The sequence below is a fragment of the Mchenga conophoros genome, linkage group LG5 (genome assembly GCF_057382185.1).
Source record: "Mchenga conophoros isolate Kocher_MC1m ecotype Shallow Benthic linkage group LG5, M_conophoros_male_GT1.1, whole genome shotgun sequence".
Classification (NCBI taxonomy): domain Eukaryota; kingdom Metazoa; phylum Chordata; class Actinopteri; order Cichliformes; family Cichlidae; genus Mchenga; species Mchenga conophoros.
The window spans coordinates 35,246,447-35,268,292 of NC_140530.1; the positions used below are offsets into that span (position 1 = coordinate 35,246,447).

General features: G+C 40.6%; 1 protein-coding gene across 2 annotated transcripts in view; it reads left to right on the top strand.

Annotated features, from left to right (window-relative positions):
- Nucleotides 1–21,846, top strand: part of LOC146574986 (A-type voltage-gated potassium channel KCND3-like) — a 99,628-nt gene that overhangs the window by 51,100 nt on the left and 26,682 nt on the right. The window lies entirely within an intron of this gene.

The following is a 21,846-nucleotide window of genomic DNA, read 5'->3' on the forward strand; positions in this document are numbered from 1 at the left end:
AAGGTTGAAGATGTGCGTGAACACTCCAGCCAGCTGAGCCGCGCATGACCTGAGGACGCGGCCGGGAATCCCGTCCGGACCAGTAGCTTTGCGTGCGTTCACCTTCCTGAAGCACTTCCGCACATCCTCCTCAGACACAGTGTGCGCACTGACGTCATCCGCGGTGCGCACACTGTCCGGTCTCATGGTGTTCGCTGTGTCGAATCTAGCGTAGAATACGTTTAGATCCTCACACAGAGAGGCCGTGGTCTGCGGTGTGCTGGTTTTCCCTCTAAAGTCTGTGATCGTGTTTAGTCCCTGCCACATACTCCGAGGGTTGTCAAACTGTTGTTCCACCCTGTCCCTGTACTCACGTTTGGCTGCTTTGATCGTCTTCCGGAGTTGGTAATGTGCGTGTTTGTAGTCCGATGTGTTCGCGGAGGCAAAGGCGGTGCTCCGTGCCGCGCGAACATCTCCGTTAATCCAGGGTTTTTGATTTGGGAAGGATTTGACTGTTCTGGATGGGACGACATCTTCCACGCATTTCCTGATAAATCCACAGACTGAGTCTGTGTATTCATCAATGTCTCTGGCGGCCACGTGAAACATTTCCCAGTCCGCGTGATCAAAACAGTCCCGCAGCGCAGACTCCGATTGGTCCGTCCAACAGTGCACCGCCCTCCGGGTTGGAGCTTCCTGTTTCAGCTTCTGCCTGTAGGCGGGCAGGAGCAGGATGGAGCAGTGATCTGATTGGCCGAATGGGGCGCGGGGGAGGGCTTTGTACGCATCCCGGAAAGAGGTGTAACAGTGGTCGAGTTGCCGGTTTCCACGTGTGTTGAAAAGGATGTGTTGATGGAGTTTTGGTGAGACTTTCTTCAGGTTTCCCTTATTAAAGTCTCCGGCTGTGATAAACGCTGCCTCTGGGTGTGCGGTTTCCTCGCTGCTGATCGCGCTGTACAGTTCCCTGAGTGCTCGGTCAGTGTCGGCTTGTGGGGGAATGTAAACAGCCGTAATAATCACTGCTGTAAATTCCCTCGGTAGCCAGAATGGCCGGCACTTAATCATCAGGTACTCCAGGTCCGGTGAGCAGAAGGATTTGACCGGGTGCACGTTCGCATAATCACACCAGCTGTTGTTGATCATGAAACACACACCACCGCCTCTGCTTTTCCCAGTAAGATCCTGTGACCTGTCCGCGCGGTGCACAGAGAACCCCGGCAGTTGTATTGCGGAGTCCGGTACTTTGTCCGATAGCCAGGTTTCTGTGAGGCAGATCACGCAGCAGTCCCGCATCTCTCGCTGGAATGAGATCCGTGCCCGAAGCTCGCACAGCTTGTTCTCCAGAGACTGCATATTAGCCAGTAATAAACTGGGTAACGGTGGTCTGTAAGTGCGCCGTCTCAGTCGAACCAGAACGCCAGATCTTCTCCCTCTGCGTCGGCGTTTGCGGCCTCCAGGGCCAGAGAACAAAGGCGTCTCAGGTGAGATGAATGGGGGGTCTGCAAACGGATTGTCCGTGTTGCAAAACTTGAACTCCGGAAAGTTATAAGAAAGACCGTCTTTTATGTCCAGTAAGGTTTGTCGGTCGTACACAAGGAGACAAGTGCTGCTCGTGAAAAAATAAAGGAAAAGTAAAATTAAACACAGAAGAAAGCCGTTGCTTGGGGGAGCTCGCGACGAGGCTGCCATACTCGGCGCCATCTTGATCACATCTCAGACACATGTTGGAAATGTTCAGAAGAAAACAGGCGCTCTGTTTCTTTTTGTGGAGACTGTAAAAAAACAAAACAATACTGGAATGTTGCTGTTCAGCTACAACTGATATCGTTGGTATGCAGGTACATTATAAAGCAAAAATGTGTGTTCTAGGTGTACAACAGGACTTATAGCACAACACATGCTGTCTGTGTCTTGCTTTTAGGGTCAAACATTTGCACATTTACACATTACTTTAGAATGAGTAGATTACTTTAATAGCCTTCTACCTATTGTAGTATACTGTGTTGGTGTGTTTCTGCCATTTGGTGAGGAGTGAGACTTGATACAGCACAAATCTACTATCAGTTCCAAATCTTGTGATACAGCTGCATTTGGGAAGCCAGGAGAAAAATGAATGGGGGGAATCAACCAAACAGAAAAAATAAAAAAAAAAAACTTTAAAATGCAAAATTCTCTGTATTTTTGTCACACCAGCCACTTTTAGATTGTTGTCATTCAATACATTTTAACTCTAAAGTGTCAACAGAGAGGTGAAGTTCACCGCTGTAGACTCCCAGTTGTATTTGGATGATGAGTAGGCAGGTTTACTAATCTAGCAGGAATAATTGCAATCTGAATGTTTTACTTTGGGTTCAAAGAATATGCAAAGAAGTTTACCCTGTCTTGTTATTTTTTTTTTTTTCATCATGTGTGAATTCAGTCGGCGTAGGGGCACGGTCTACTGAACCAGCAAGGGAAAACAAATTGCCTGAAGCTCAGATTCCTTAATTAGAAACATCAGAGGAAAGAAAGTCATTGCTGTTGTGAATGAGCTTTACAGATGGCTGTGGGTAGGGTGTACATCTCTATTAAGATGCAGTGATAGGAAAAAAGATTGTGTTCATATTTTAGAATAGAATAGAATAGAATTCAACTTTATTGTCATTGCACATGTCACAGGTACAGGGCAACGAAATGCAGTTTGCATCCATCCAGAAGTGCTTTAGTGATATAGATATATTACAATATATATTAGCAATAATAATGATTTGTGATAATAATAATGATATGTGATAGACCCATTTCTGTACATTACAGAAATGGGTCTATTATGGTATGTTATAATGTACACGGTATGAAGTATGTTGTGAATATTCTATAACTATAAGTATGTACAGGCTATGAACAGGATATAAATATGAAAAACTATACAGAATATGAAATAAATAACTTTACAGAAATCTGAGATATACTGTTATACAGAAATGGGAACTATGCAAGTTGTAAACAAGTTGTAGGATTAAAAATTATCAAATGTACAGAATGATTATTTACACAGAGCTATACAGTAGTCCAGTTAAGATAAGTAAGATATAATTTCTACAGAGGCTATATAAAGTGCTAGTGGTTGTGAGTGGTGGTTCAGTCCATGTTATTATTGTGTGTTTGAGGGTACGGTTGTCCATTGTGGGTGTGTGTATGTTCAGTCCATGTGTTAACGTGGGTCAGATGTCAGGAGGCAGAGTTCAGGAGTCTGACGGCTGTGGGGAAGAAGCTGTTCCAGTACCTGGTGGTCTTAGTCCGGAGGCTCCTGTAGCGCCTCCCAGAGGGCAGGAGGGTGAAGAGTTCATGTGATGGGTGACTGGGGTCTTTGATGATTTTCCCAGCCCTTTTCAGACACCGCTTCCTGTAGATGTCTTTTATGGCAGGAAGTGGTGCTCCGGCGATGCGCTGGGCAGTTTTCACGACCCTCTGCAACGCCTTCCGGTCCGAGGTAGAGCAGTTCCCGTACCAGACTGTTATACAGTTGGTCAGGATGCTCTCGATGGTGCAACGATAGAAGTTCACCAGGATGTCTGAGGACAGGTGGTTCTTCCTCAGAGTCCTCAAGAAGAAGAGGCACTGGTGAGCCTTCTTGACCAGCTTGGAGCAGTTGGTCGTCCAGGTGAGATCCTCGGAGATGTGGACTCCCAGGAACTTGAAGTTGCTCACACGCTCCACAGCCGTCCCCTTAATGTGGATGGGTGGATGTGGGTCAGCATTCTTCCTGTAGTCCACGATGAGCTCCTTGGTCTTCTCGGTGTTAAGCAGCAGGTTGTTTCTGTCGCACCACTCAGCCAGACGATCCACCTCCTCCCTGTAGGCGGCCTCATCGTTGTCACTGATGAGGCCAATCACCGTGGTGTCATCTGCAAACTTAATGATGGTGTTGGAACCATCAGCAGGTCTGCAGTCGTGGGTGAAGAGGGAGTAGAGGAAAGGGCTCATCACACAGATCACACAGCCTTGTGGTACACCGGTGTTCATCGTGATTGTAGATGAACAGTGGTTATCCAATCGGACATGTTGGGGGCGGTTGGTCAGGAAGTCCAGTAACCATTTGCAGATGAGGGAACTGATGCCCAGGTCTGTCAGTTTCCTGATGAGTTGCGAGGGGTGAATTGTATTGAATGCTGAACTGAAGTCTATAAACAGCATTCTGGCGTAGGTGTTGTTGTTGTCCAGGTGTGAGAGGACAGAGTGCAGTGCGATGGAGACTGCATCCTCTGTGCTCCTGTTCTGGCGGTATGCGAATTGGTGGGGGTCCAGGGTGGGGGGGAGACAGGATTTGAAGTGTGCTAGGACCAGCTGCTCTAAGCACTTAGTGATGATCGGGGTGAGTGCTACTGGGCGGTAGTCATTGAGGCAAGATGGGTTGGAGTTTTTGGGTATCGGGACGATGGAGGTGGATTTGAAGCAGGCCGGTACCACAGCGTGGGCCAAGGACAGATTGAATATGTCTGTGAGCACTCCTGCAAGCTCCCCAGAACACGCTCTGAGAACACGCCCGGGGATGCCATCAGGACCTGCAGCCTTGTGGACATTGATCCTGCTCAGCGCCACTCCTACATCGGTGGAGGAGAGAGTCATAGGTTGGTGGTCTGGCATCACGTCTGCTTCGGTTGTGGTTGTGAGGTTCCCTCGCTCAAAACGAACATAAAAGTTGTTGAGCTCATTGAGGAAGGAGACATCAGAGGATGCGGGGGAGGGTTTGGTGGTCCTGTAGTCTGTAATGGTCTGGAGTCCTTACCACATGCGTCGGGGGTTGGAGTTGGAGAAGTGTTCTTCTACCTTCTTTTTGTAATGGTGTTTGGCTTTTTTGATGCCCTTCTTTAGATTAGCCCTGGCTGTGCTGTAGGTGTGTGCATCTCCTGACCTAAAGGCAGTGTTGCGGGCCTTAAGGAGGAGACGAACATCCCGGTTCATCCAAGGCTTCTGGTTGGGGTACATGGTGATCCGTTTCTGGGTGGTGACACTGTCTGTGGTTTCGGAGATGTAATCCAGTACAGATGAGGCGTACTGGTCCAGGTCTGTGTGGGTGAACATATTCCAGTCTGTGTTTTTAAATCTGTCCTGGAGCACGTTGGATGAGTGGTGAATACCTAGGTGTGAGGAACAGGGAGAGATGGTCCGATTGTCCAATGTGGGGGAGGGATGTGGCTTTGTAGGCTCCAGCCAGGTTGGAATACATATTCATGTATGGCTCCAGTGTCTATGATACTAAAATATGGTTGAACCACTTTTATGTTCTTGACATTCGCGACACTACGTATCTTTTATTCTGACAAAACTATATCTGTCAGTCATTTTTGTATTGGAGTGAATCATTTTTTTAATATTAATGAAAAAGCACTGAAGTACTGCATATCTTGGAAAGCCTCCTCAGGCTCCAAGGTTAACTTCATGATGAAATTTCCAGAAACAATTTTTTATGCATTTTGACCTCTGTAAAACTCACTTACCGTCAGTTTGTATTCATGCTTCATAAAATCATATTTCCTTTTCTTTCAGTTTCTTGCGGCATTAGTGGACGCAAAGGCCAAGTATTTTATATCATTTTTTCAAAAAAGTTTTTAGTCCAGCCTTTTTAACCATTCAGTTTTATACAATTTCAGTGAATATGTGAATAAGAATTTGAATGAGTAGGAGTACTTTTTCAGTGAATTGTTGAACAGTTGTTTTTACAGTTCAAGCTGTCATTTCTTTCTCTACACGAAGTCCTTTTCTGTTATTAGTTTTGCATCCCTTGTAAGAAACATTCTGCTGAACTGCTGTTTTTACCTGTAAATTAGATTCCATCTTTGTCTCCAGATTTTAATTAAAGTATCTCATTAAAGCACCTCCTTTCTGTTTCGCTGGAATTTATTTGGGTGGATTTTGAGTGAAGTAGGTGCTCCAAACAATCCTGTTGACAGTCTGTAAATATTATCACCTTTATCTCCACTTGATTTGTGCACATATAAGATTTTTTTTATGTTATGCCATCTTCTTCAAATATTCTGATGCCATCTTTTTTTTTCTTTAACTATAGCTTAATTATTGCTCATGATAGATGGCTCTCAAAAAACATGATTTGTCACACCTTTGAACCACTGAGACACAAAACAGAGAAACAGAGAGAAACAAAAGTATGACACAGAGTGGTTACATGGTTACCATTTCCTGCTTTGCACCGGGGGGGAAATAACAATAGTATAAGTGATAATAATAATAAAATGCATAAATTCATGTCTCATATGCTTTAGTCACTGATTTAGCACTTGTAATGTTCTGTGACCAAAGGAAACTCAAAAAGGTTTCTTTGCTCGCCAGCAACACAGTATATCTCTTTGTGAACATTTACATCCAGCAACTCTTGGCTCTCCCTTTGTCTACACTAAGCTCCTGTCCAAAATATAAGTGAAAATGCCTAAAGATAAAATCTTTGGAAAAAAATTATGTATTTATATATGTGTTTCTTTGTTTATCTAGGACTGGCAATGAAAGGAATCTATCCCAGCAGTGTGTATATGGGATATTTTGTTATGGAAGTGAAATTTACATTTCAAATGCATAGGATATTTCTCTATTTTATATGATACCAGAGAGGAGTCTTCTATTGCTGCAAAGCCACATATAGACTGTGGCTTCTCCCACCTTAAGAAGGAATATTTCAGTAGCATCCACCACAGAACCACCAAGGGCCAAAAAACCTTAAAAATTAACAAGGGAGTCGTTTTATTTCCAAGATATTATCATAATAATGCTTGGAGCCTAAATGAATTGCCTACATCGATACTGTGTGTTGCTCAAAGCAATACATGTGCCATCTCCTCACTCCAGCTGATACATTTGAGGCCAATTACGCTCAGACTGCTTCATCACAAATACCTCATCTCTCCTTTCCCATCCTCTATCTCTTTATGTAGACTCCTGAAGTGGGATGCCACTCCTCTCGAGTGATACAACAGTAGCTCCTTGGGTCTCTGGAGCCTTTCTGGCAGCCTACTTTCTCATTTAACCTACTTAGGAGGCTTTTTAAAAAGATCCCAAAGAAAGCTTTTTTCATTTCTGTTCTCATCTCACACTCACTAATGGAACCTAATGGGAGAGACAGCTGATTGGAGGTTGAACGTGAGAAGGGATATACCACCAGTAAAGGCCGACACGTGGAAAGGGAGACGTGTGTTACTGGAGAGCAATGCAACCAGTACTGGCTCATCAGTAGGACGTTTCTCAGCCAAACAAAGGTAAACTGAGGTGGGAAGTAAATTCTGGTAAAATATACTGTTTGGAAATTTGAACAAGCACAGTGTGCAGGTGCTACTTCATAGTAATACCGATTTACACCTCTGCAGCGAGCCTTCATGATATTGATCTCAGTGCTGTCTCTTCTGTCAAGCCCTTCCTGTTGACAGTTTTCCTTTTGCAGCATTGTGGATTTAAAATTCACCAGCCATTCTTGTCACATCACATAGGGATATTTTTCTTTTATTTATTATTATTTAACACAGTATATCATTCAGACAACCAAGCATGAAATATTACTGCATTCCTTCTTGAAAAGACTCACTCTAGTGACCTTATTCGCATAATCGAAACAGGCAGTCAAGACCACGTCTGTGTAATTCCACCTTGCGCAGTGCTGTGCCAATAAAACACGGATTCAGACAGCCAAGGTTTTACAGACCTAAAGAATAAATTCTTTGCCCCTGACAAACTTGTCAGAGTTGAGGATAGGAAACAAGGTTTATCTAACATTGGCAACATATTATTAGCTACTTGATAAAGTCCTTTGTTTTTATGCGCGTTTTTCATTTCAGTAAGGCGGTCACTATTTTATTTTTCTCCTGTCTTCTGTTTGCTTTTTTAACATTTTTTGTGTTGCTCTTCTGCTTCCCTTTGTTTGTCATGGTACAACAGACTTTGAGCAGAGCAGAGAGGAGACAGGTGAAGTGCAGATAACCTTACTAGACTTGATGATGTAGGTGCAATAAAAGCATTCCATAAATGTCAATCCATCTGTTCTTTGTTGTGAGTTTTGTTTAGTATTAAAAGCTTACACCTGGCTGCAGGATTTTTTTTTTTTTGATGCATTTTATGACCACTTATTTCTCCCGATCCACTATGTTGGCTTCAACGCTGTGGACCCGTGGCTCCCATTATCTAGCAGGTGACGCTTTCACAGGGAGGGCAGGGTGTGGACCTAGGACTTATTTCCATTGATGGCCACATACCAATGAAGAAAAGGTGCAGTGTTAAGTCATTGGACTGGAGAGAGTTTGTGAAAATACTCCTTTAATGGTCAAAATCCTTTATTTTGAAGATGACCTGTATTGGGCAGCTGTTTGGAGAGTCTTGTCCAGACTGGTGGCCGTAATCCAGTAAACCACTCAACACACATACTTGCTAGTCATCAGCTGCGTCTGGTTTACCATCTGGGTGGATAGCAGGTCCCTACTTTCTGTTTCCTCTCATTTAGTTTTGGATTTTTCCTGCCAAGTTCTTCCCCGGTCTTTAAGTTGTCTGTGTTGTTTTGGTTTTTGTAATGCAGCTTCTTTACTTGTCTGACTACAGTCTGATACTTGTTTAAAAGTATCATGACGTTCTCTTGAAGAATATTGTGTCACGCCAGCCTGAGAAAATACTGTCTTGAATCTCAAAACTAGCTCTTAAGTGAATAAGTAACCCTTCCTTTACCTAAGCAGTATAAGACTGATAACCTGTGACTAACTCTTCACAATAACCTTTTAACCTTTTGAGTTTGGTAAAAAGACCCATTAACTGCTTGTGTGGTCACTATACTGTGAATATATAAAGTATTATTTTCCAGCAAAAACATGAAATTCCTAAAACAATCAATATATTGAGTTTAGTTTATGCTTTTATTAGTGCTGTCAATGCCAGTCTCGTAAAAATGACGTTAACGCCATAACCACCATAACCTCAAATTTTATGTTTTTTGTAAAATTTTCATGTCTTTAAGACATTTTAGAGAGAGCAGTTTTGTTTTTTGTATACGCATTTTTTTTACTTTTTTTAAATACCCACAAAACTAATGGTCTCACTATTAGTTCTAATTAAGTTTTTATTGCTAATTAACTAATAATATGACTCTTACCCACTAAAATTAGATGGTGACCATGGGAATGTGATGCAGCTGCTAATCATCACCATGTTAGCTTTGTCACTGAATTTATATCCACTTATTCTCCGATAGTAGTTCTGGTCCCTGCACAGTCACTGCATAGAGAGTGTGTCATATCTTCAGTGATGGAGCTCAGTCACAGAATTACCAGATTTAGCCATTAGGGAATGAATGACAGAACAGGACTTCCTGCTTATTAATTGCCACATTTTCATTTCTTTGCCCCTGATATGACACAGGAGGCAAGTTCCCCAGATTCACTGCTAATCGTGTGGCATTCCATCACATCATGCTGGCAAAAATTCAAGAGCCATTGATCAAAAGCTATAGCTCCCTCCACTGGATACACTCATGGTGATGGTGATTAAGGCCAGGAGGAAGAGGAGGAGAAGCAGAAGATTTAAAAATAAAAAAAAGTTTGTGATTTAAAATTGTTGGCTGCATTTGTCTAACATATAAGAGCATATATAAAGGGAAAAGGCATTATATTTGTGCACTGTAAACAAGGACCAGGTTTAATTTTTGAATAAAATAGCGAAGGATTATTTGGTCACATCTACCTTCACAGAAACAGCAAAATTCACCCTAAAGTATTATAACAATACTCTAAGGTGTTGTAGATATCCAGTACAATTACAGGCTATCAAACCCCAAATATTGAGCTTTTCCTCTGAGTTTTGTGTTGCTGTTTGTCTGCAAAAGAAATAACTCAATAGAAAAGAGAGCTCCAACAATGCTCTGACTTGTCAGATAAAGATATTTTATACCAAAAGGATTTGAAGTGTTGGCATTCAAAAGCATAAGTCCTTGATTAAAATACTTAAAGTCTTTGCAAGCATTCAGGTGGTTTTTGCCCAGTATTTCATCATCCTGAAGCATCCAAAACATGCTGAAATTTTAATCATTTGGCACTCGTAAGTATGTCTGTCATTCACTGCACTCGTACTGTATAGTGCAATAGTTCAAACTCTCAGTTCACCATTAGGAAGAACTCCATGAAAGCCAGTTAAAGTAGAGCCTCCTGAATGACATCGTGCTTTATGTGCGTGTTTAGACATCTGAAAAGATCTTCTGTTTCTTCAAGGCTTAGCGGCTTTATGTTCATTCTGTGTGGACTTTTTATATCATTGTAAATGAAAGTAGACAAATTCTGTTCCCTTGCCCACCGCTGATACACTAGCGATTCAGAATGTTCTACTGACTGAGCACCTCTCAGAGCTGGAAACAGTTCTGCATTTCTACAGCAGAGTGAAATACAAAAAAATAAAAAAATAAATAAGAATTTCCTGTCATATCCTCAGGACACCATGCGTCATTTCTTCTTATGATTGTGTAGCTAAAATTGTCAATGAGACCTCCCTAAAAGTGCAGGGAGAACTCCACAAAGAAGCCTGTGCAGTCTAAAACAAGAGGAAACAAACAGAGAATATAGGATTCAGAAATATAGTCCTTTAGGATGGAGGAGAAACACAAAATATATGTTTCATGCTACACTTGTTTAAGTTGTACAATAAAACGTATTTGTTAATGCTGGTTAGATTTTTGTAAGTCTTCCAGACAAAAAAGAGAATAGGATGACCGTCATAATCAGTAAACCTACCAACAGTAAAGTAACAAATGTGTGTAGAGCATCTTTTAGGCACAATCAGAATTCTACCTGGGCCTTGTTAATAAGCCAGTGTTTGTTTCTCCAGTCTTTATGATAATGGTACGTTTTTAGATTGAAGCATGGTCACTAAGCATGAAGGCAAATGTCTTGACTGAACACACTGAAATACTACTTTTCAGAACTGCATGGTCTCGAGTAACAATGGTGACTGAAAAATATTGATGAGAAAAAAGAATCACAGAGCGGATGAAAAAGAAGGAAGCAGATGGAGGACAGTGACAACCTGGGGCCTGTTCTCCAAATGTGGATTAGTCTTTTGGATGCATCAAATTGTCACTGCTACATAAAAGGAAACCATCACTCAATAGTGCTGCTCAGTTCTTGTGGGAGGAACTAATAGTGATCGGTGCACTGGTAAGAAGAGCATTTCAAATTAAGAGAACAGTGTGTGATTGTCATTACGGTTTAGTGGTCCCTGACTCAAGAGCCTCCTTTGTGGGAGGGAATAATTCACATGAATTGACATTTTTTAATTATTAGCACGCTGCACAAAAATATGCGTGGTAGTTTAACTGGTGATCCTTAATTGGTTGTTAATAGGAGTGTGAATGTTTTTTTGTCTTTCTGTGTTAGACCTGGACTGGCAACCTGGCTGGGCCGTACAGTTGGGCATGCCTTATAGGGTTGTAATATTAAAGCAAAGCATTTCTTCTTATGTTCTTATGCAGTGCAACTTTGCGAAATGCTAAATTAATTAAAATACCTTGTGGTTCAGAGTAAGAAATGAGCTTGCTCGACCTCTGTAGCCCACACTATCCGTTTTTCAGGCTGTCTCAGACTACTGTACTCTACCACTTGCATTGAATCTCTGAATGATTAGTCAGAAGTTATTTACTGGGCAGTGTAGTTGTAAGGCTTTGATGAGATCAAGAGGGGAAAAAACCCAGATTGTATCCTGAGTGATTTAAGTTTTCATAGTATGTCAAAATGCAGCTGTAAATCTGTGGTGTGCTGTAAAAATCCACTATAACTGCAAATACTACAAACCAACAGAAGAATACTGGAAAGGAAAAACAAATGAGCAACAAAGAAAAGGACACTGACATTACTGGGTAGTGCAAATCAATATTAGTACGTTTTTTTTCTGTGAGTAGATTTTTTTTTTCTTTAACAAAACGCTTAATTCTCTACTTTCATTTTTAGCTATTGTGCAGCTTTTGGAATCTCATACATCATCCTCTGCTAACACTGAACTATGGTTGAACCCTCTTTATTCATGCTTTTAAATAAACTCACTATTGTTGGGGCCATTTAGATCAGCCCACTTTGGCAGGTTAGCTTGTCCTCAATGTTAACTTGCCCTGTTAAAATGAACCAGCCTCTAATTTGAAAAGGAGCTCACGGAGGCCATGATGGATGGTGTTTTCTTTCCAGTGGCAGGAGGTCACACAGACATGAAATTGTTTCTTTTCCTCATTTTTAATCCCATTCCACCCCCTCCCTTTCCCGTTTCATTCCTAGTGCTTGTTTCCGTTGTTATCACACCATCTCCTGTTTGCCTTTAGTAGAAAACAGGAAGGTGAGCTTGTTTGTGAATATCAGTACGGCAGGTATAAGCTTGCAGTCCCCCCTGGATAGATGGTCAAGTCACCCATTTCTCATGTTCACTTCTGTGAGATTTAGTAGGGCAGATTGGTTTCAGGGTTGGCCCCGCACTGATGAGGGGAAAAGAAAAGGGTCGTAAATGTGTCCTGAAATGTGAAAGAGAGAGCAACAAACATGGTGGAGCTGCAGGGTGCTGTTTGACCTGTGAATGCTGCTTTAGCTGCAGGGAAAGAAAACTGCGGTAATTTTACTCATTCTCAGTACACAGCATCTCTCAGCAGTGTTTTAAGTTATTCATGCAGCTTTGCTATTTCATGATCTGTTCTCAAACACTGAAGCAGTGTTACTTGAAAGGGTATAAAAAGCCCAAGGGCAACTCTTATACAATCTTATATTTCATACAGCAAATATTAGCGTGTTTTTTGTGCCTATTGACATTGTGTAGTTTGTGTTTAATGCAGTGTTAGAGTTAACGTTAGCATCTTTAAGTTCCTCGCACAGTTGTAGCCCATACTCTAACGAGTAAAGCATGTTTTCAGATTATTATACATTTGTTTTTAGTACATTTTTTAATATACAGACATTATAACAAAAGTGTTAAAAAAAGACTTTTTTAAGTCAACTCAAGTTTGCTTATGTAGCGCACTTAAAAAGCAACAGCTGTTGACTAAAATAATCAAATGACATAAAAATAAATGGCAAAATTTAAGACAGAAAAAATAGATTTACAGAAAAGTTCTGCTGGTTCAGCTTTGACCTGCCACAATTATCGCAGTGCATCAGTTATGACAGGATAGTTTGTTTTATTTAACACAAAGTTTTGGTCCTTTCATGTGTTTGAAAGAGGGCCTTCTCATTGTGTCTTTGTTTAGGCGATTGTTGGAGTGCCTGACAAAGTGGATTGACATTCTCTAAGCTGTGTACTTGTATCTACAATGAGATTATCCAACACTCATTCTTGTACTGTTAGGGCTATTCAGATTGAAGGCAGATTATATAAACATCATGCAGAGATCTTGTGTTAACCTGCGCTGTCACACAGCAAATGTGTGCCTCTTACCAAAAGCAATCAGGATTGAGCAGCTTAGCAAATGTGCAGGAGATTTATATAAATTTGTTATAGTTAATCCTTTAAAGACATGAAAGGATAATCCATCCAAATTACTGTTTTCAAAACTTTACATGTGCATGTGGCAGATTTAAAGACAATGTTTCCCATAAGGTAATAATAGCTGTTGCCTTATCTTTCAAAATTGCTACTTTATTTTAGAAAATGAATTCGGTCTCACTTTGTGGAATTAAAATAAACTTATATTATAAAATATGTCTTTTCATCCATGGAAACCACCTGAAAAACTGTTTATAAGCTGACAGATGACTTGTTAATTTTAAATTAATTGCTCCATTAATTGCTCTCTGTTGTCCATCTGCAGATGGACAACAGAGACATTTCACTGTTTACAACGTGTAATGAATTTCTTGAATAATAATGAACTCAAATTTAGAGCCCTTTTTTGCCAAGTGCTGCATTCTGTGTCATTACAAGCACCGAGATGAGTTCTAGTTAAAAATAGGCTTTAAAATTTTTGAAGTTCATTTTTCTCTTTAATTTTTCCTCTCACAATATAAAAAGACTCGGCAGTCTTGCAGCATCAAGGTGTAATTTATTTATTATATGCTGCTAGTTTAGAGTAGTCCATTAAATCAGTTCTGGGAATCACTTCAGCTGCAGTATTAGAAACAATTTACATCACTTTGCAGGTAGTATTAGAATCCTTCAGTGACCGCCCATCTGCCACTTTCTCCACTGCTTCATAAGTTGTATCTGCTGGGTGTTTTCCAGGTGGTTTTGATTTGCTTCTCTTGCTGTAGAGATTTAAAAGCAAAGAGTTTTGTTAGTTTGAGGTGTGTGTGGTGTATATATAGACAGACAGACAGATAAGATGCTTTAATTATTTGCTGGTGGCTCTATAGCTGTGACGTGGGAGCTTCCAAAAGTGGAAATTTTCCAAGAATTGCAGAGTTTTTCTTTGTTTTGTTTTGGCACTTGGTGTTGGCTTCATTGCTAAAAGTGGCCCATGTGAGAGTGTGTGCACTGATTGATGACCAGCAACAATGGTTGTTTTACAGATTTTCAGCGTATTTTTCTAGATACTCCCATAGAGGTGATCAATCTTCATGAATAGAAAATAGGAATGATAAATTAAAGTGTAAGCTCGGAGTAAACTGTCAAACTAAGAATAACACAGGCCCTGTATAATTAAGAACTAGTTTTGGCCTGTTTCCTCTTGTGATAATGATTTTAAATGTTCTTTATCACAGCTGTAACAATGTTGGACCTCCAAATGGAGGTTTGGCTGTGCCAAAGTCTGCTTTTCATAAGCAAAGCCATTCACCAACAATAGTGGCTTTTTGCAGCTTGTCCATTCGAATCTCTTTGATTTTATATCCATCATAACTATCTGGATCATGTTGTTCCTGTCACACGTTGCTGAAGCAACAGCAGCTTCTTTTAATAAAGTCCAAAACAAGCAATTTCAAACGATTAAACACAAGACTAAATAAATGATTTTTCCCACCTGCTACTGTCTTAATTTTAAAATGAGGCAGGAGGACAAAGCAAGGAAATGAGTCCTTCTGATGCAGATGTCCATTAACCAGAGAAAGGTTGTACTGCTGTGTTTTGTACCTCACTACACCATTTAGTCAACCTGTCACTGATCAGTTCACTATTTATCTTTTTATCTTGATTTATTTCATTTTAACAGGTGAAGAAAAACTAAAATGAATGCTTATCTGGCAGATAAGCGCCTGCCTGGCCGGTACACCATTGGAAGTATATTTTCTGACTGAGTTGGATGTTTAATTGATTATAATTGAGTGAGGAGATTTATAACTTACAACATTTGGAATTGCAGCTGTCACATTTCTAGCTCCCAGTCTGCTTCTCCACTCAGATGTGAAACTTTGCTAGTATGCAACTTTTTATGAAACAACCATGGAAATTGAGACATCTCAAATGCTAAAAGTAAAGACATATTAATTTCTGTTTTTTTAATGTAATTTTATTTATACAGCATCAAATTACAACAACAGTTGCTTATAATAATACCCCAAGAAAACCCAATCTAACAAATGACCACCTTTGAGAAAGCACTTAGAAACAGTGGGAAGGAAAAACTCCATTTTAACAGGAAGGGGTTGGCTCAGGGAAGGGGTGGTCATCTGCCACTGGTTGGGGGGAAGAGAGGGGGGAAAGACACACTGTGGAAGAGAGCCACAGATTAATAATAATTCATAATTAAATGCAGAAATGTATATAAACACATAGTGAGTGAAAAGAAACAATGCATCATTTGAAGCCCTTAGCAGCCTCGCCCTATTGCAGTGTAAACAAGAGATGAATCGAGGTCACCTGAGCCAGCCCTATGCTTTATCAGAAAGGAAAGTTTTAAGCCTAATCTTAAAAGGAGAGTGTCTTTCTCCAGAATCCAAACTGGGAGTTGGTTCCATAGAAGAGGGGCCTAAAAGTTAAAGGCTCTCCCTCCCATTCTACTTTTAAACACTCCAGGAACAACAAGTAAGCCCGAGAGTGAAGTGTTTTATTGGTGTGATACGGTACTATAAGGTCATTGAGATAAGATGGGGCCTGATTATTCAAGACCTTTTATGTGAGGAAAAGAATTTTATATTTAATTCTGGATTTAACAGGGAGCCAACGAAGAGAAGCCAGTATGGGAGAAATATGCTCTCTTTTTCTAGTCTCTGTTAGTACTCTCTCTGTAGTATTTTGGATGAACTAAAGGCTTTTAGCATAACCAAGTAAAAGTTAATTACGATGGTCCAGCCACATTAGTGTTTTAAATTGTCTTGCTTGGCAAACTATTATGTTTACAACATGATCTCAGAAATAGGTTGTGAAGCGTTAGGCCACAGAGACCGCTTGGCAGGCTCTTGGCAACCCCTGCACACTGGAGAAACATGTCTATTCACTGGCCAGTTGGCGAATGGTCGTTACTGGCAGCATCTAAGTGAAATTGGTTGGATACAGGTGTATGGTGCTGCACCACAAGCCTCCTTGCAATTGCTTTTTTGTCAGCAGATTGCAGCATTTGCCCATAGTGTGCATGCTCTGTGCAAACTGTCCAGGTACTCCCCAAGCAGAAGTGAATCATGGCTTTTGAAATGTGTTAGTTACAGCAGTAGAAATGCGGTAACTGAAGGCAAACATTCTACATTCGGCTTTGTGTCACACTTTTTCCAAGTTTCACTATCGCTCAGCGAGTAGTTTGCCACTGTTGGCAGATAAGTCAGCGTCTTCCATCCACCTACATGTTACCATGGTAGCCTGCCAGTAAGCAAAGCAATGATGGTGCAGCACCTTTTTTGCAACCACTTTCACCTAGTGAAAGCAACGACCAGCAAGCAACCCTAACCACCAAGCAGTGGTTGAATACAAATATTAGGCCTAACCGAAGGTTGCAAGGTGTTGCTGACTGGTCTCTAGTCCTGTGTAAATGAGGCCCAACAAGACATTTTTGATATACTGTTTATTACTGGAGTCATGTGATTCCTCTAGACAGGGATTCAGATGAGAGAAAATACTATGTTCTTTGGTAGTTCTTGATTGACCTTTGAGATAATTATCCTTGTAGTAGCACTAGGAATAAGAATATGAAAAACTAAATATGAACAAATCCAGTCAGAAAAGACTGAAAAATTACAGTTCTGTTATTCAAACACCAAAAATCTCTAAACAGGAAAAATAATACATTCCCTTCAAATACATCTGCTGCACCCTTGAGTGTTTAGGCACAACTTCTGTACAGTATTGGCACCATCTCCCACAAGAAGAAAGTGACTTCATTGAAATTAATGAGGTGGCTGAGTTTTTACAGACACACAGATAAAATTGTTCTAAACGTAGCTTATGGAGCATTGGCACATGAGGATATGCAACATTCTGTGGTTGTAGATAATTTTTCACCCCCAGACTGATCCAGTCAAATCATCAGCAATTATTTGGAAGCAAGTTTAAAAAAACATTTCCACCAGAATGGACCTTTTCATTACAAAGTATGTTTCTATTTTGCACAGCAGTCAGTCATCACTGTGAATGAAGGGGTGCCTCCATAATGAAAGCGAGGTCAAAATCCATTGATGCCAGCACAAAAGTAACCACAACCCTTAATTCATTAAGTGTTTAGGCACCAATCTCTCTTTGAAACATGACGGCCTGATGTGAGCTAACTCGCCGCAGAGAGCTAAGTTTTGAATATTTCACGGTAATGCAGTTCGCAGTCGTAATGATATTTGACACATCGTAGCGGGTAAGGAACGTCAAACATTATTACAACAAAGCAGTCGGAGACAGCCAGGAGAATGTCGTCTCTCATCAGCTGACAGACAGCTCGCGAAGCGAACTGTGAAATAATTTGTCTCATTGTCTGGCAGCCAGGAGCAGGACTCAGCAACAATAACAACAAGCCCTGTGGTCATCTCTCCATCGTTTGTTAATAATCCTTCATTTTTCTGACTCTTCTCTGCTTGGTGTATGCGTCAACCTGCCTGCCAGGAAACATCATGAGAGAAAGTTTTCCTCAAAGAAAAAAAGAGCTGTTCGAAATTCAGTTTGGTGAATGAAGAGCAACAAAAATGTATTATTCTTCTTATGTGAACAGAAATAATAATTCATAGAGAGCCATCATAATTGATGATAGCTAAACCTGTCCCCTACTTTCATGCTGCTATGCCTTTGAAGTTTTCTATTTTGACAGGGATGGATAAAACACAAGCTCAGTATTCTTTGGTTTTTCACCACTGAGTCCTTTACTTTAGATACATACAGGTAGACCAAAGCAGGGTTACAAATTAATTACCATGAACTCTAGAAACTGGTTTAAATCACCACATCCTTTTCTATGAATCAAACGTACTGTAAATTGCGCAATGAATTTAAAATTTTTAATGGCAATTCTGCAAAATCGCTAAACTTGGCATGGACTACATTGACTTTATTTTTCCCAATTTATTTCAGTGTGGTTAATAAAAAGCAGTCTGTTCAATTCTTTTTTTCATTATATCTGACATTACTTCTGTTATTTCTGGTCTGAATCATCTGTCCTCGTCTTTACTGTGTAGAGAACAAAAATGGAAAGTCATTTTGAATTACGATTTGAGAAACATATTCTTCCCTACCTGCGCGCATTGACTCAGGCAGAGCGGACGGCTGCGTTTGTGATAATCCCTCATGTCTTCATTCTGTGCGAGCAGGAGGTGGGTAAGACTGGTATTATACTGCTCTTCGGGAAGGAGAGCAGGCCACGGTGGAAGCTTTAGGTCAAAAAAACAAGAGTCAGAAAGTTGGAGAGCATCCCTCAAGAGGCCCAGTGGTCAACAGTGCATGGGTCTTACCTGTCATAGGTCTCTTGGTGTCGAGAACGCAGTGGGGAGGAAACTCTGGAGCCAAAGAGGCCAAACAGTCAGAGAGGAGGCAAAAAGGGTCTTTTGACAAGTGCAAGTGTTCCAGTGAAGCCTAGAGGATTAAAATCAACTCGGTTCTTGAGCCTTTTTTAAGTGACTCTTATGTAAATGGGTTGACCAAAGTCAGAGGTACTATATGCAGCATAGTCCTCTCTGTTTTCTTCTTACACAAAAAAGTGCACAAGCAAACACTGGTGAACATCGTTTCATGTCACAGTACTTAAAGTCGATGTAAGTATCCTCTCCAGGTGATGATTTTGTGTCTCTTCTCGCCAACTTACAAGCACGTCCTGGAAGTCCGTTATTAAATCAATTTGTTGCCCCAAATGCCATCATGGCTCACAGCATTCACCAGAGAGTACACCTTGGCTTCTTCCTCGCCTCAGAGCCCACTGGCAAGGCTTTGTTATGCCTGGTCTGAGCCACATAGATAGCACTGGTCCTATCTTTCTGCTTCTGTCCACCTGTCACAGCAGTCATTCACCTGTGTAATCAAATTATCAGGGGCCCAAAAGAAGCAGACGACAACAGGCATTAAAATAGGGAACAAAGAAAGGAGAAGAAGCAAAGATTTCTGTACAATGCTATGTCCAAAATTATATAACTGCATATTATTGATGTAGTAAATCAGTAATAAATACCTAGACCAGAAGCAATGAACCAACAAAGAACAATTGACTTTTAATTTCCCTTTAGCTGTACAGAGCTCAGTACTCTTGTACTTTTTTCATTTAATAAAAAGTATTTATAATTTATCTGAAAATTGAGGAGTGTAAAGACAGAAATAATTAATGTTCCTGCATGCATGTGATGTTGTTTCCACTCATTTTGTGGCCAAGGACAGGGTTAAGGTTCAGAGCAGCAACAATGAAGGACTTTTAGCTAGCACTGGTTGTGTTATTTTTAACATATGACAAAAGCAGATTTCTCATAATTATAGCTGAATTGATTTATTTTTACTTGAGGTATTCTAGGTTTATTTAGCTTTAAAATTAGCTGTAGCTCATATACTTTAACTTGTCTTTCCCGTTAGTTCTTAGATTTACTTTTTTTCTCAAGGTCATTTACATACTAATGGAACGCCCACTGATTCCATTTTCCATCCATTTTCTTCCCCATATTCAGTTCAGGGTTATGACGGGGCTGGAGCCTATCCTAGGTGTCATAGGGTAAAAGCCAGGGTACACCCTTGACAGGTTACTAATCTATCACAGAGTTAACAGGGAGACAGACGTTCACACCTATGCAATGTTCCTCTAATTTTTCATGTGTCTGAGCGAACACACAAACTCCCTGAGCGATCCCTTGGACCACTGTGAGCGACATCAGTCTGTCATAGCCTGTCAACCACGTTGATTAGCTGCGTATATACGAATGTGAATCGCATTATTGGCTGGACTATGGGATAAGGTGGCATCGTTCTAATCCCATACGGGAGCAGCCAGTCACTTACTGACTAACACTGCAAAACAGAATTGTTAAAGTATTAATTTTAATTTCAATTCAGGTTAGATTTTTTTTGTGCGCAACGCAGATTTTCTGTGCGCAGAGACTGTGCCAGGGGTGCGCAATTGCGCACGTGCGCAGCTTAGAGGGAACATTGCACCTATGGCTAATTTATCATTTAACCTAACATCCATGTTGAAGCCAGAATACCTGGGGGGAACCCATAAAGGCACAGGGAGAACAGCTAGCCGCCACAGAGAAGGTCTCAGCAGCGAGTGGATTTGAACCGTGTGGATGGCTTTGAAAACACTCGCTGTTATACTGCTGTTCTGACTAATCTCCGAAGCCAGAAGAAACCATTGTTGAGGGGAAAAAAGAGGAAATGCCAAATTACTCACGAGCAAGACAAAAAAAAATCAGTGTGAACATGTCTTGTGGAGTGATGAATCTAAAATTTTAATTTGTGGTTCAAGTCACTGTCAATACGTCCCGAGGTCAGTGTCTACGGCTATCTATAACAGATAGAATCTGCATTTCAGCAAATGGTGGGGATCTTATCAAAACTGATGAAATTATGAACAGAGAAAAGTGCTGTCAGATTTTGATCCACCATGGAATTCCATGTGGAAAATGCTGGATTAGAGAAAACTTAATTTTTCAGCATGACAATGATCCCCAACACTGCCTATCCCTTAAAAGCATAGAGTGTCTGGAGAGAAAACACACACATGGAGCACTACCATTCATGCACTGGCCTCCTGAGAGCCCGGACCCCAACATTATATATAATATTTAACAGTGATTTAGAGAGAACAGACCAAAAGACAGCCAATATCCAAAGAAGAGCTTCAAATGTCCTTCAAGAAGCCTGGAGAACTTTTCCCGAAGAAAGTTGTGTTGAAGAACAAAGCTGGTCATACCAAATACTGACTTTCAAGCTTATTGGAATTGTACAGACTTTGTTTTTGTCTTATATTCTGTTTCAAATTATGTTTGCCCATGTTTCAATACATCACTGCATCTTAAAAGGTGATATCAGTTGTGTGTTTAAAGCATATATCCCACTTTAATAACAGCATGACAAGAATGTTTCTGGCGCTTGTCTTAACAATTAAATTTTCAAGGTTGAGAATTGCAATGCGGAGCCAGTAATTGCACTGCATTCAAGGCGCATAATTCAGTTGTGAGCAAATTTCTTTAAGAAACAAAATGGAAAATAGAAAATCAATTTGCTTATTTATTTACTATCATAAAAAAAAACTTGGCCTTCATCGGAGATCTCTGTCCAGAAGAGCGCAGTCCTGGGAACAGGACTGTATATATATATATATATATATATATATCTCACAGATTTTACGCTTGCATGTCGTATGCGTGCTACTTCCTGTTTTATTTTGTCAGTCCCTCGTCTCATGTGCCTTGTTTCAGTTTTGCTTCTGCTATAGTGATGTGTAACAAAAGTCCAGACTTTAAAGGGGAGTCCTTACAGTTTTCCACTGCAGTGTTTATTCTGTATTTTTTGACCTTTCTGATGAGTGGCAGGCAGTGTGAATTGCTGCTTTGTCTACAGTAGCAGAAG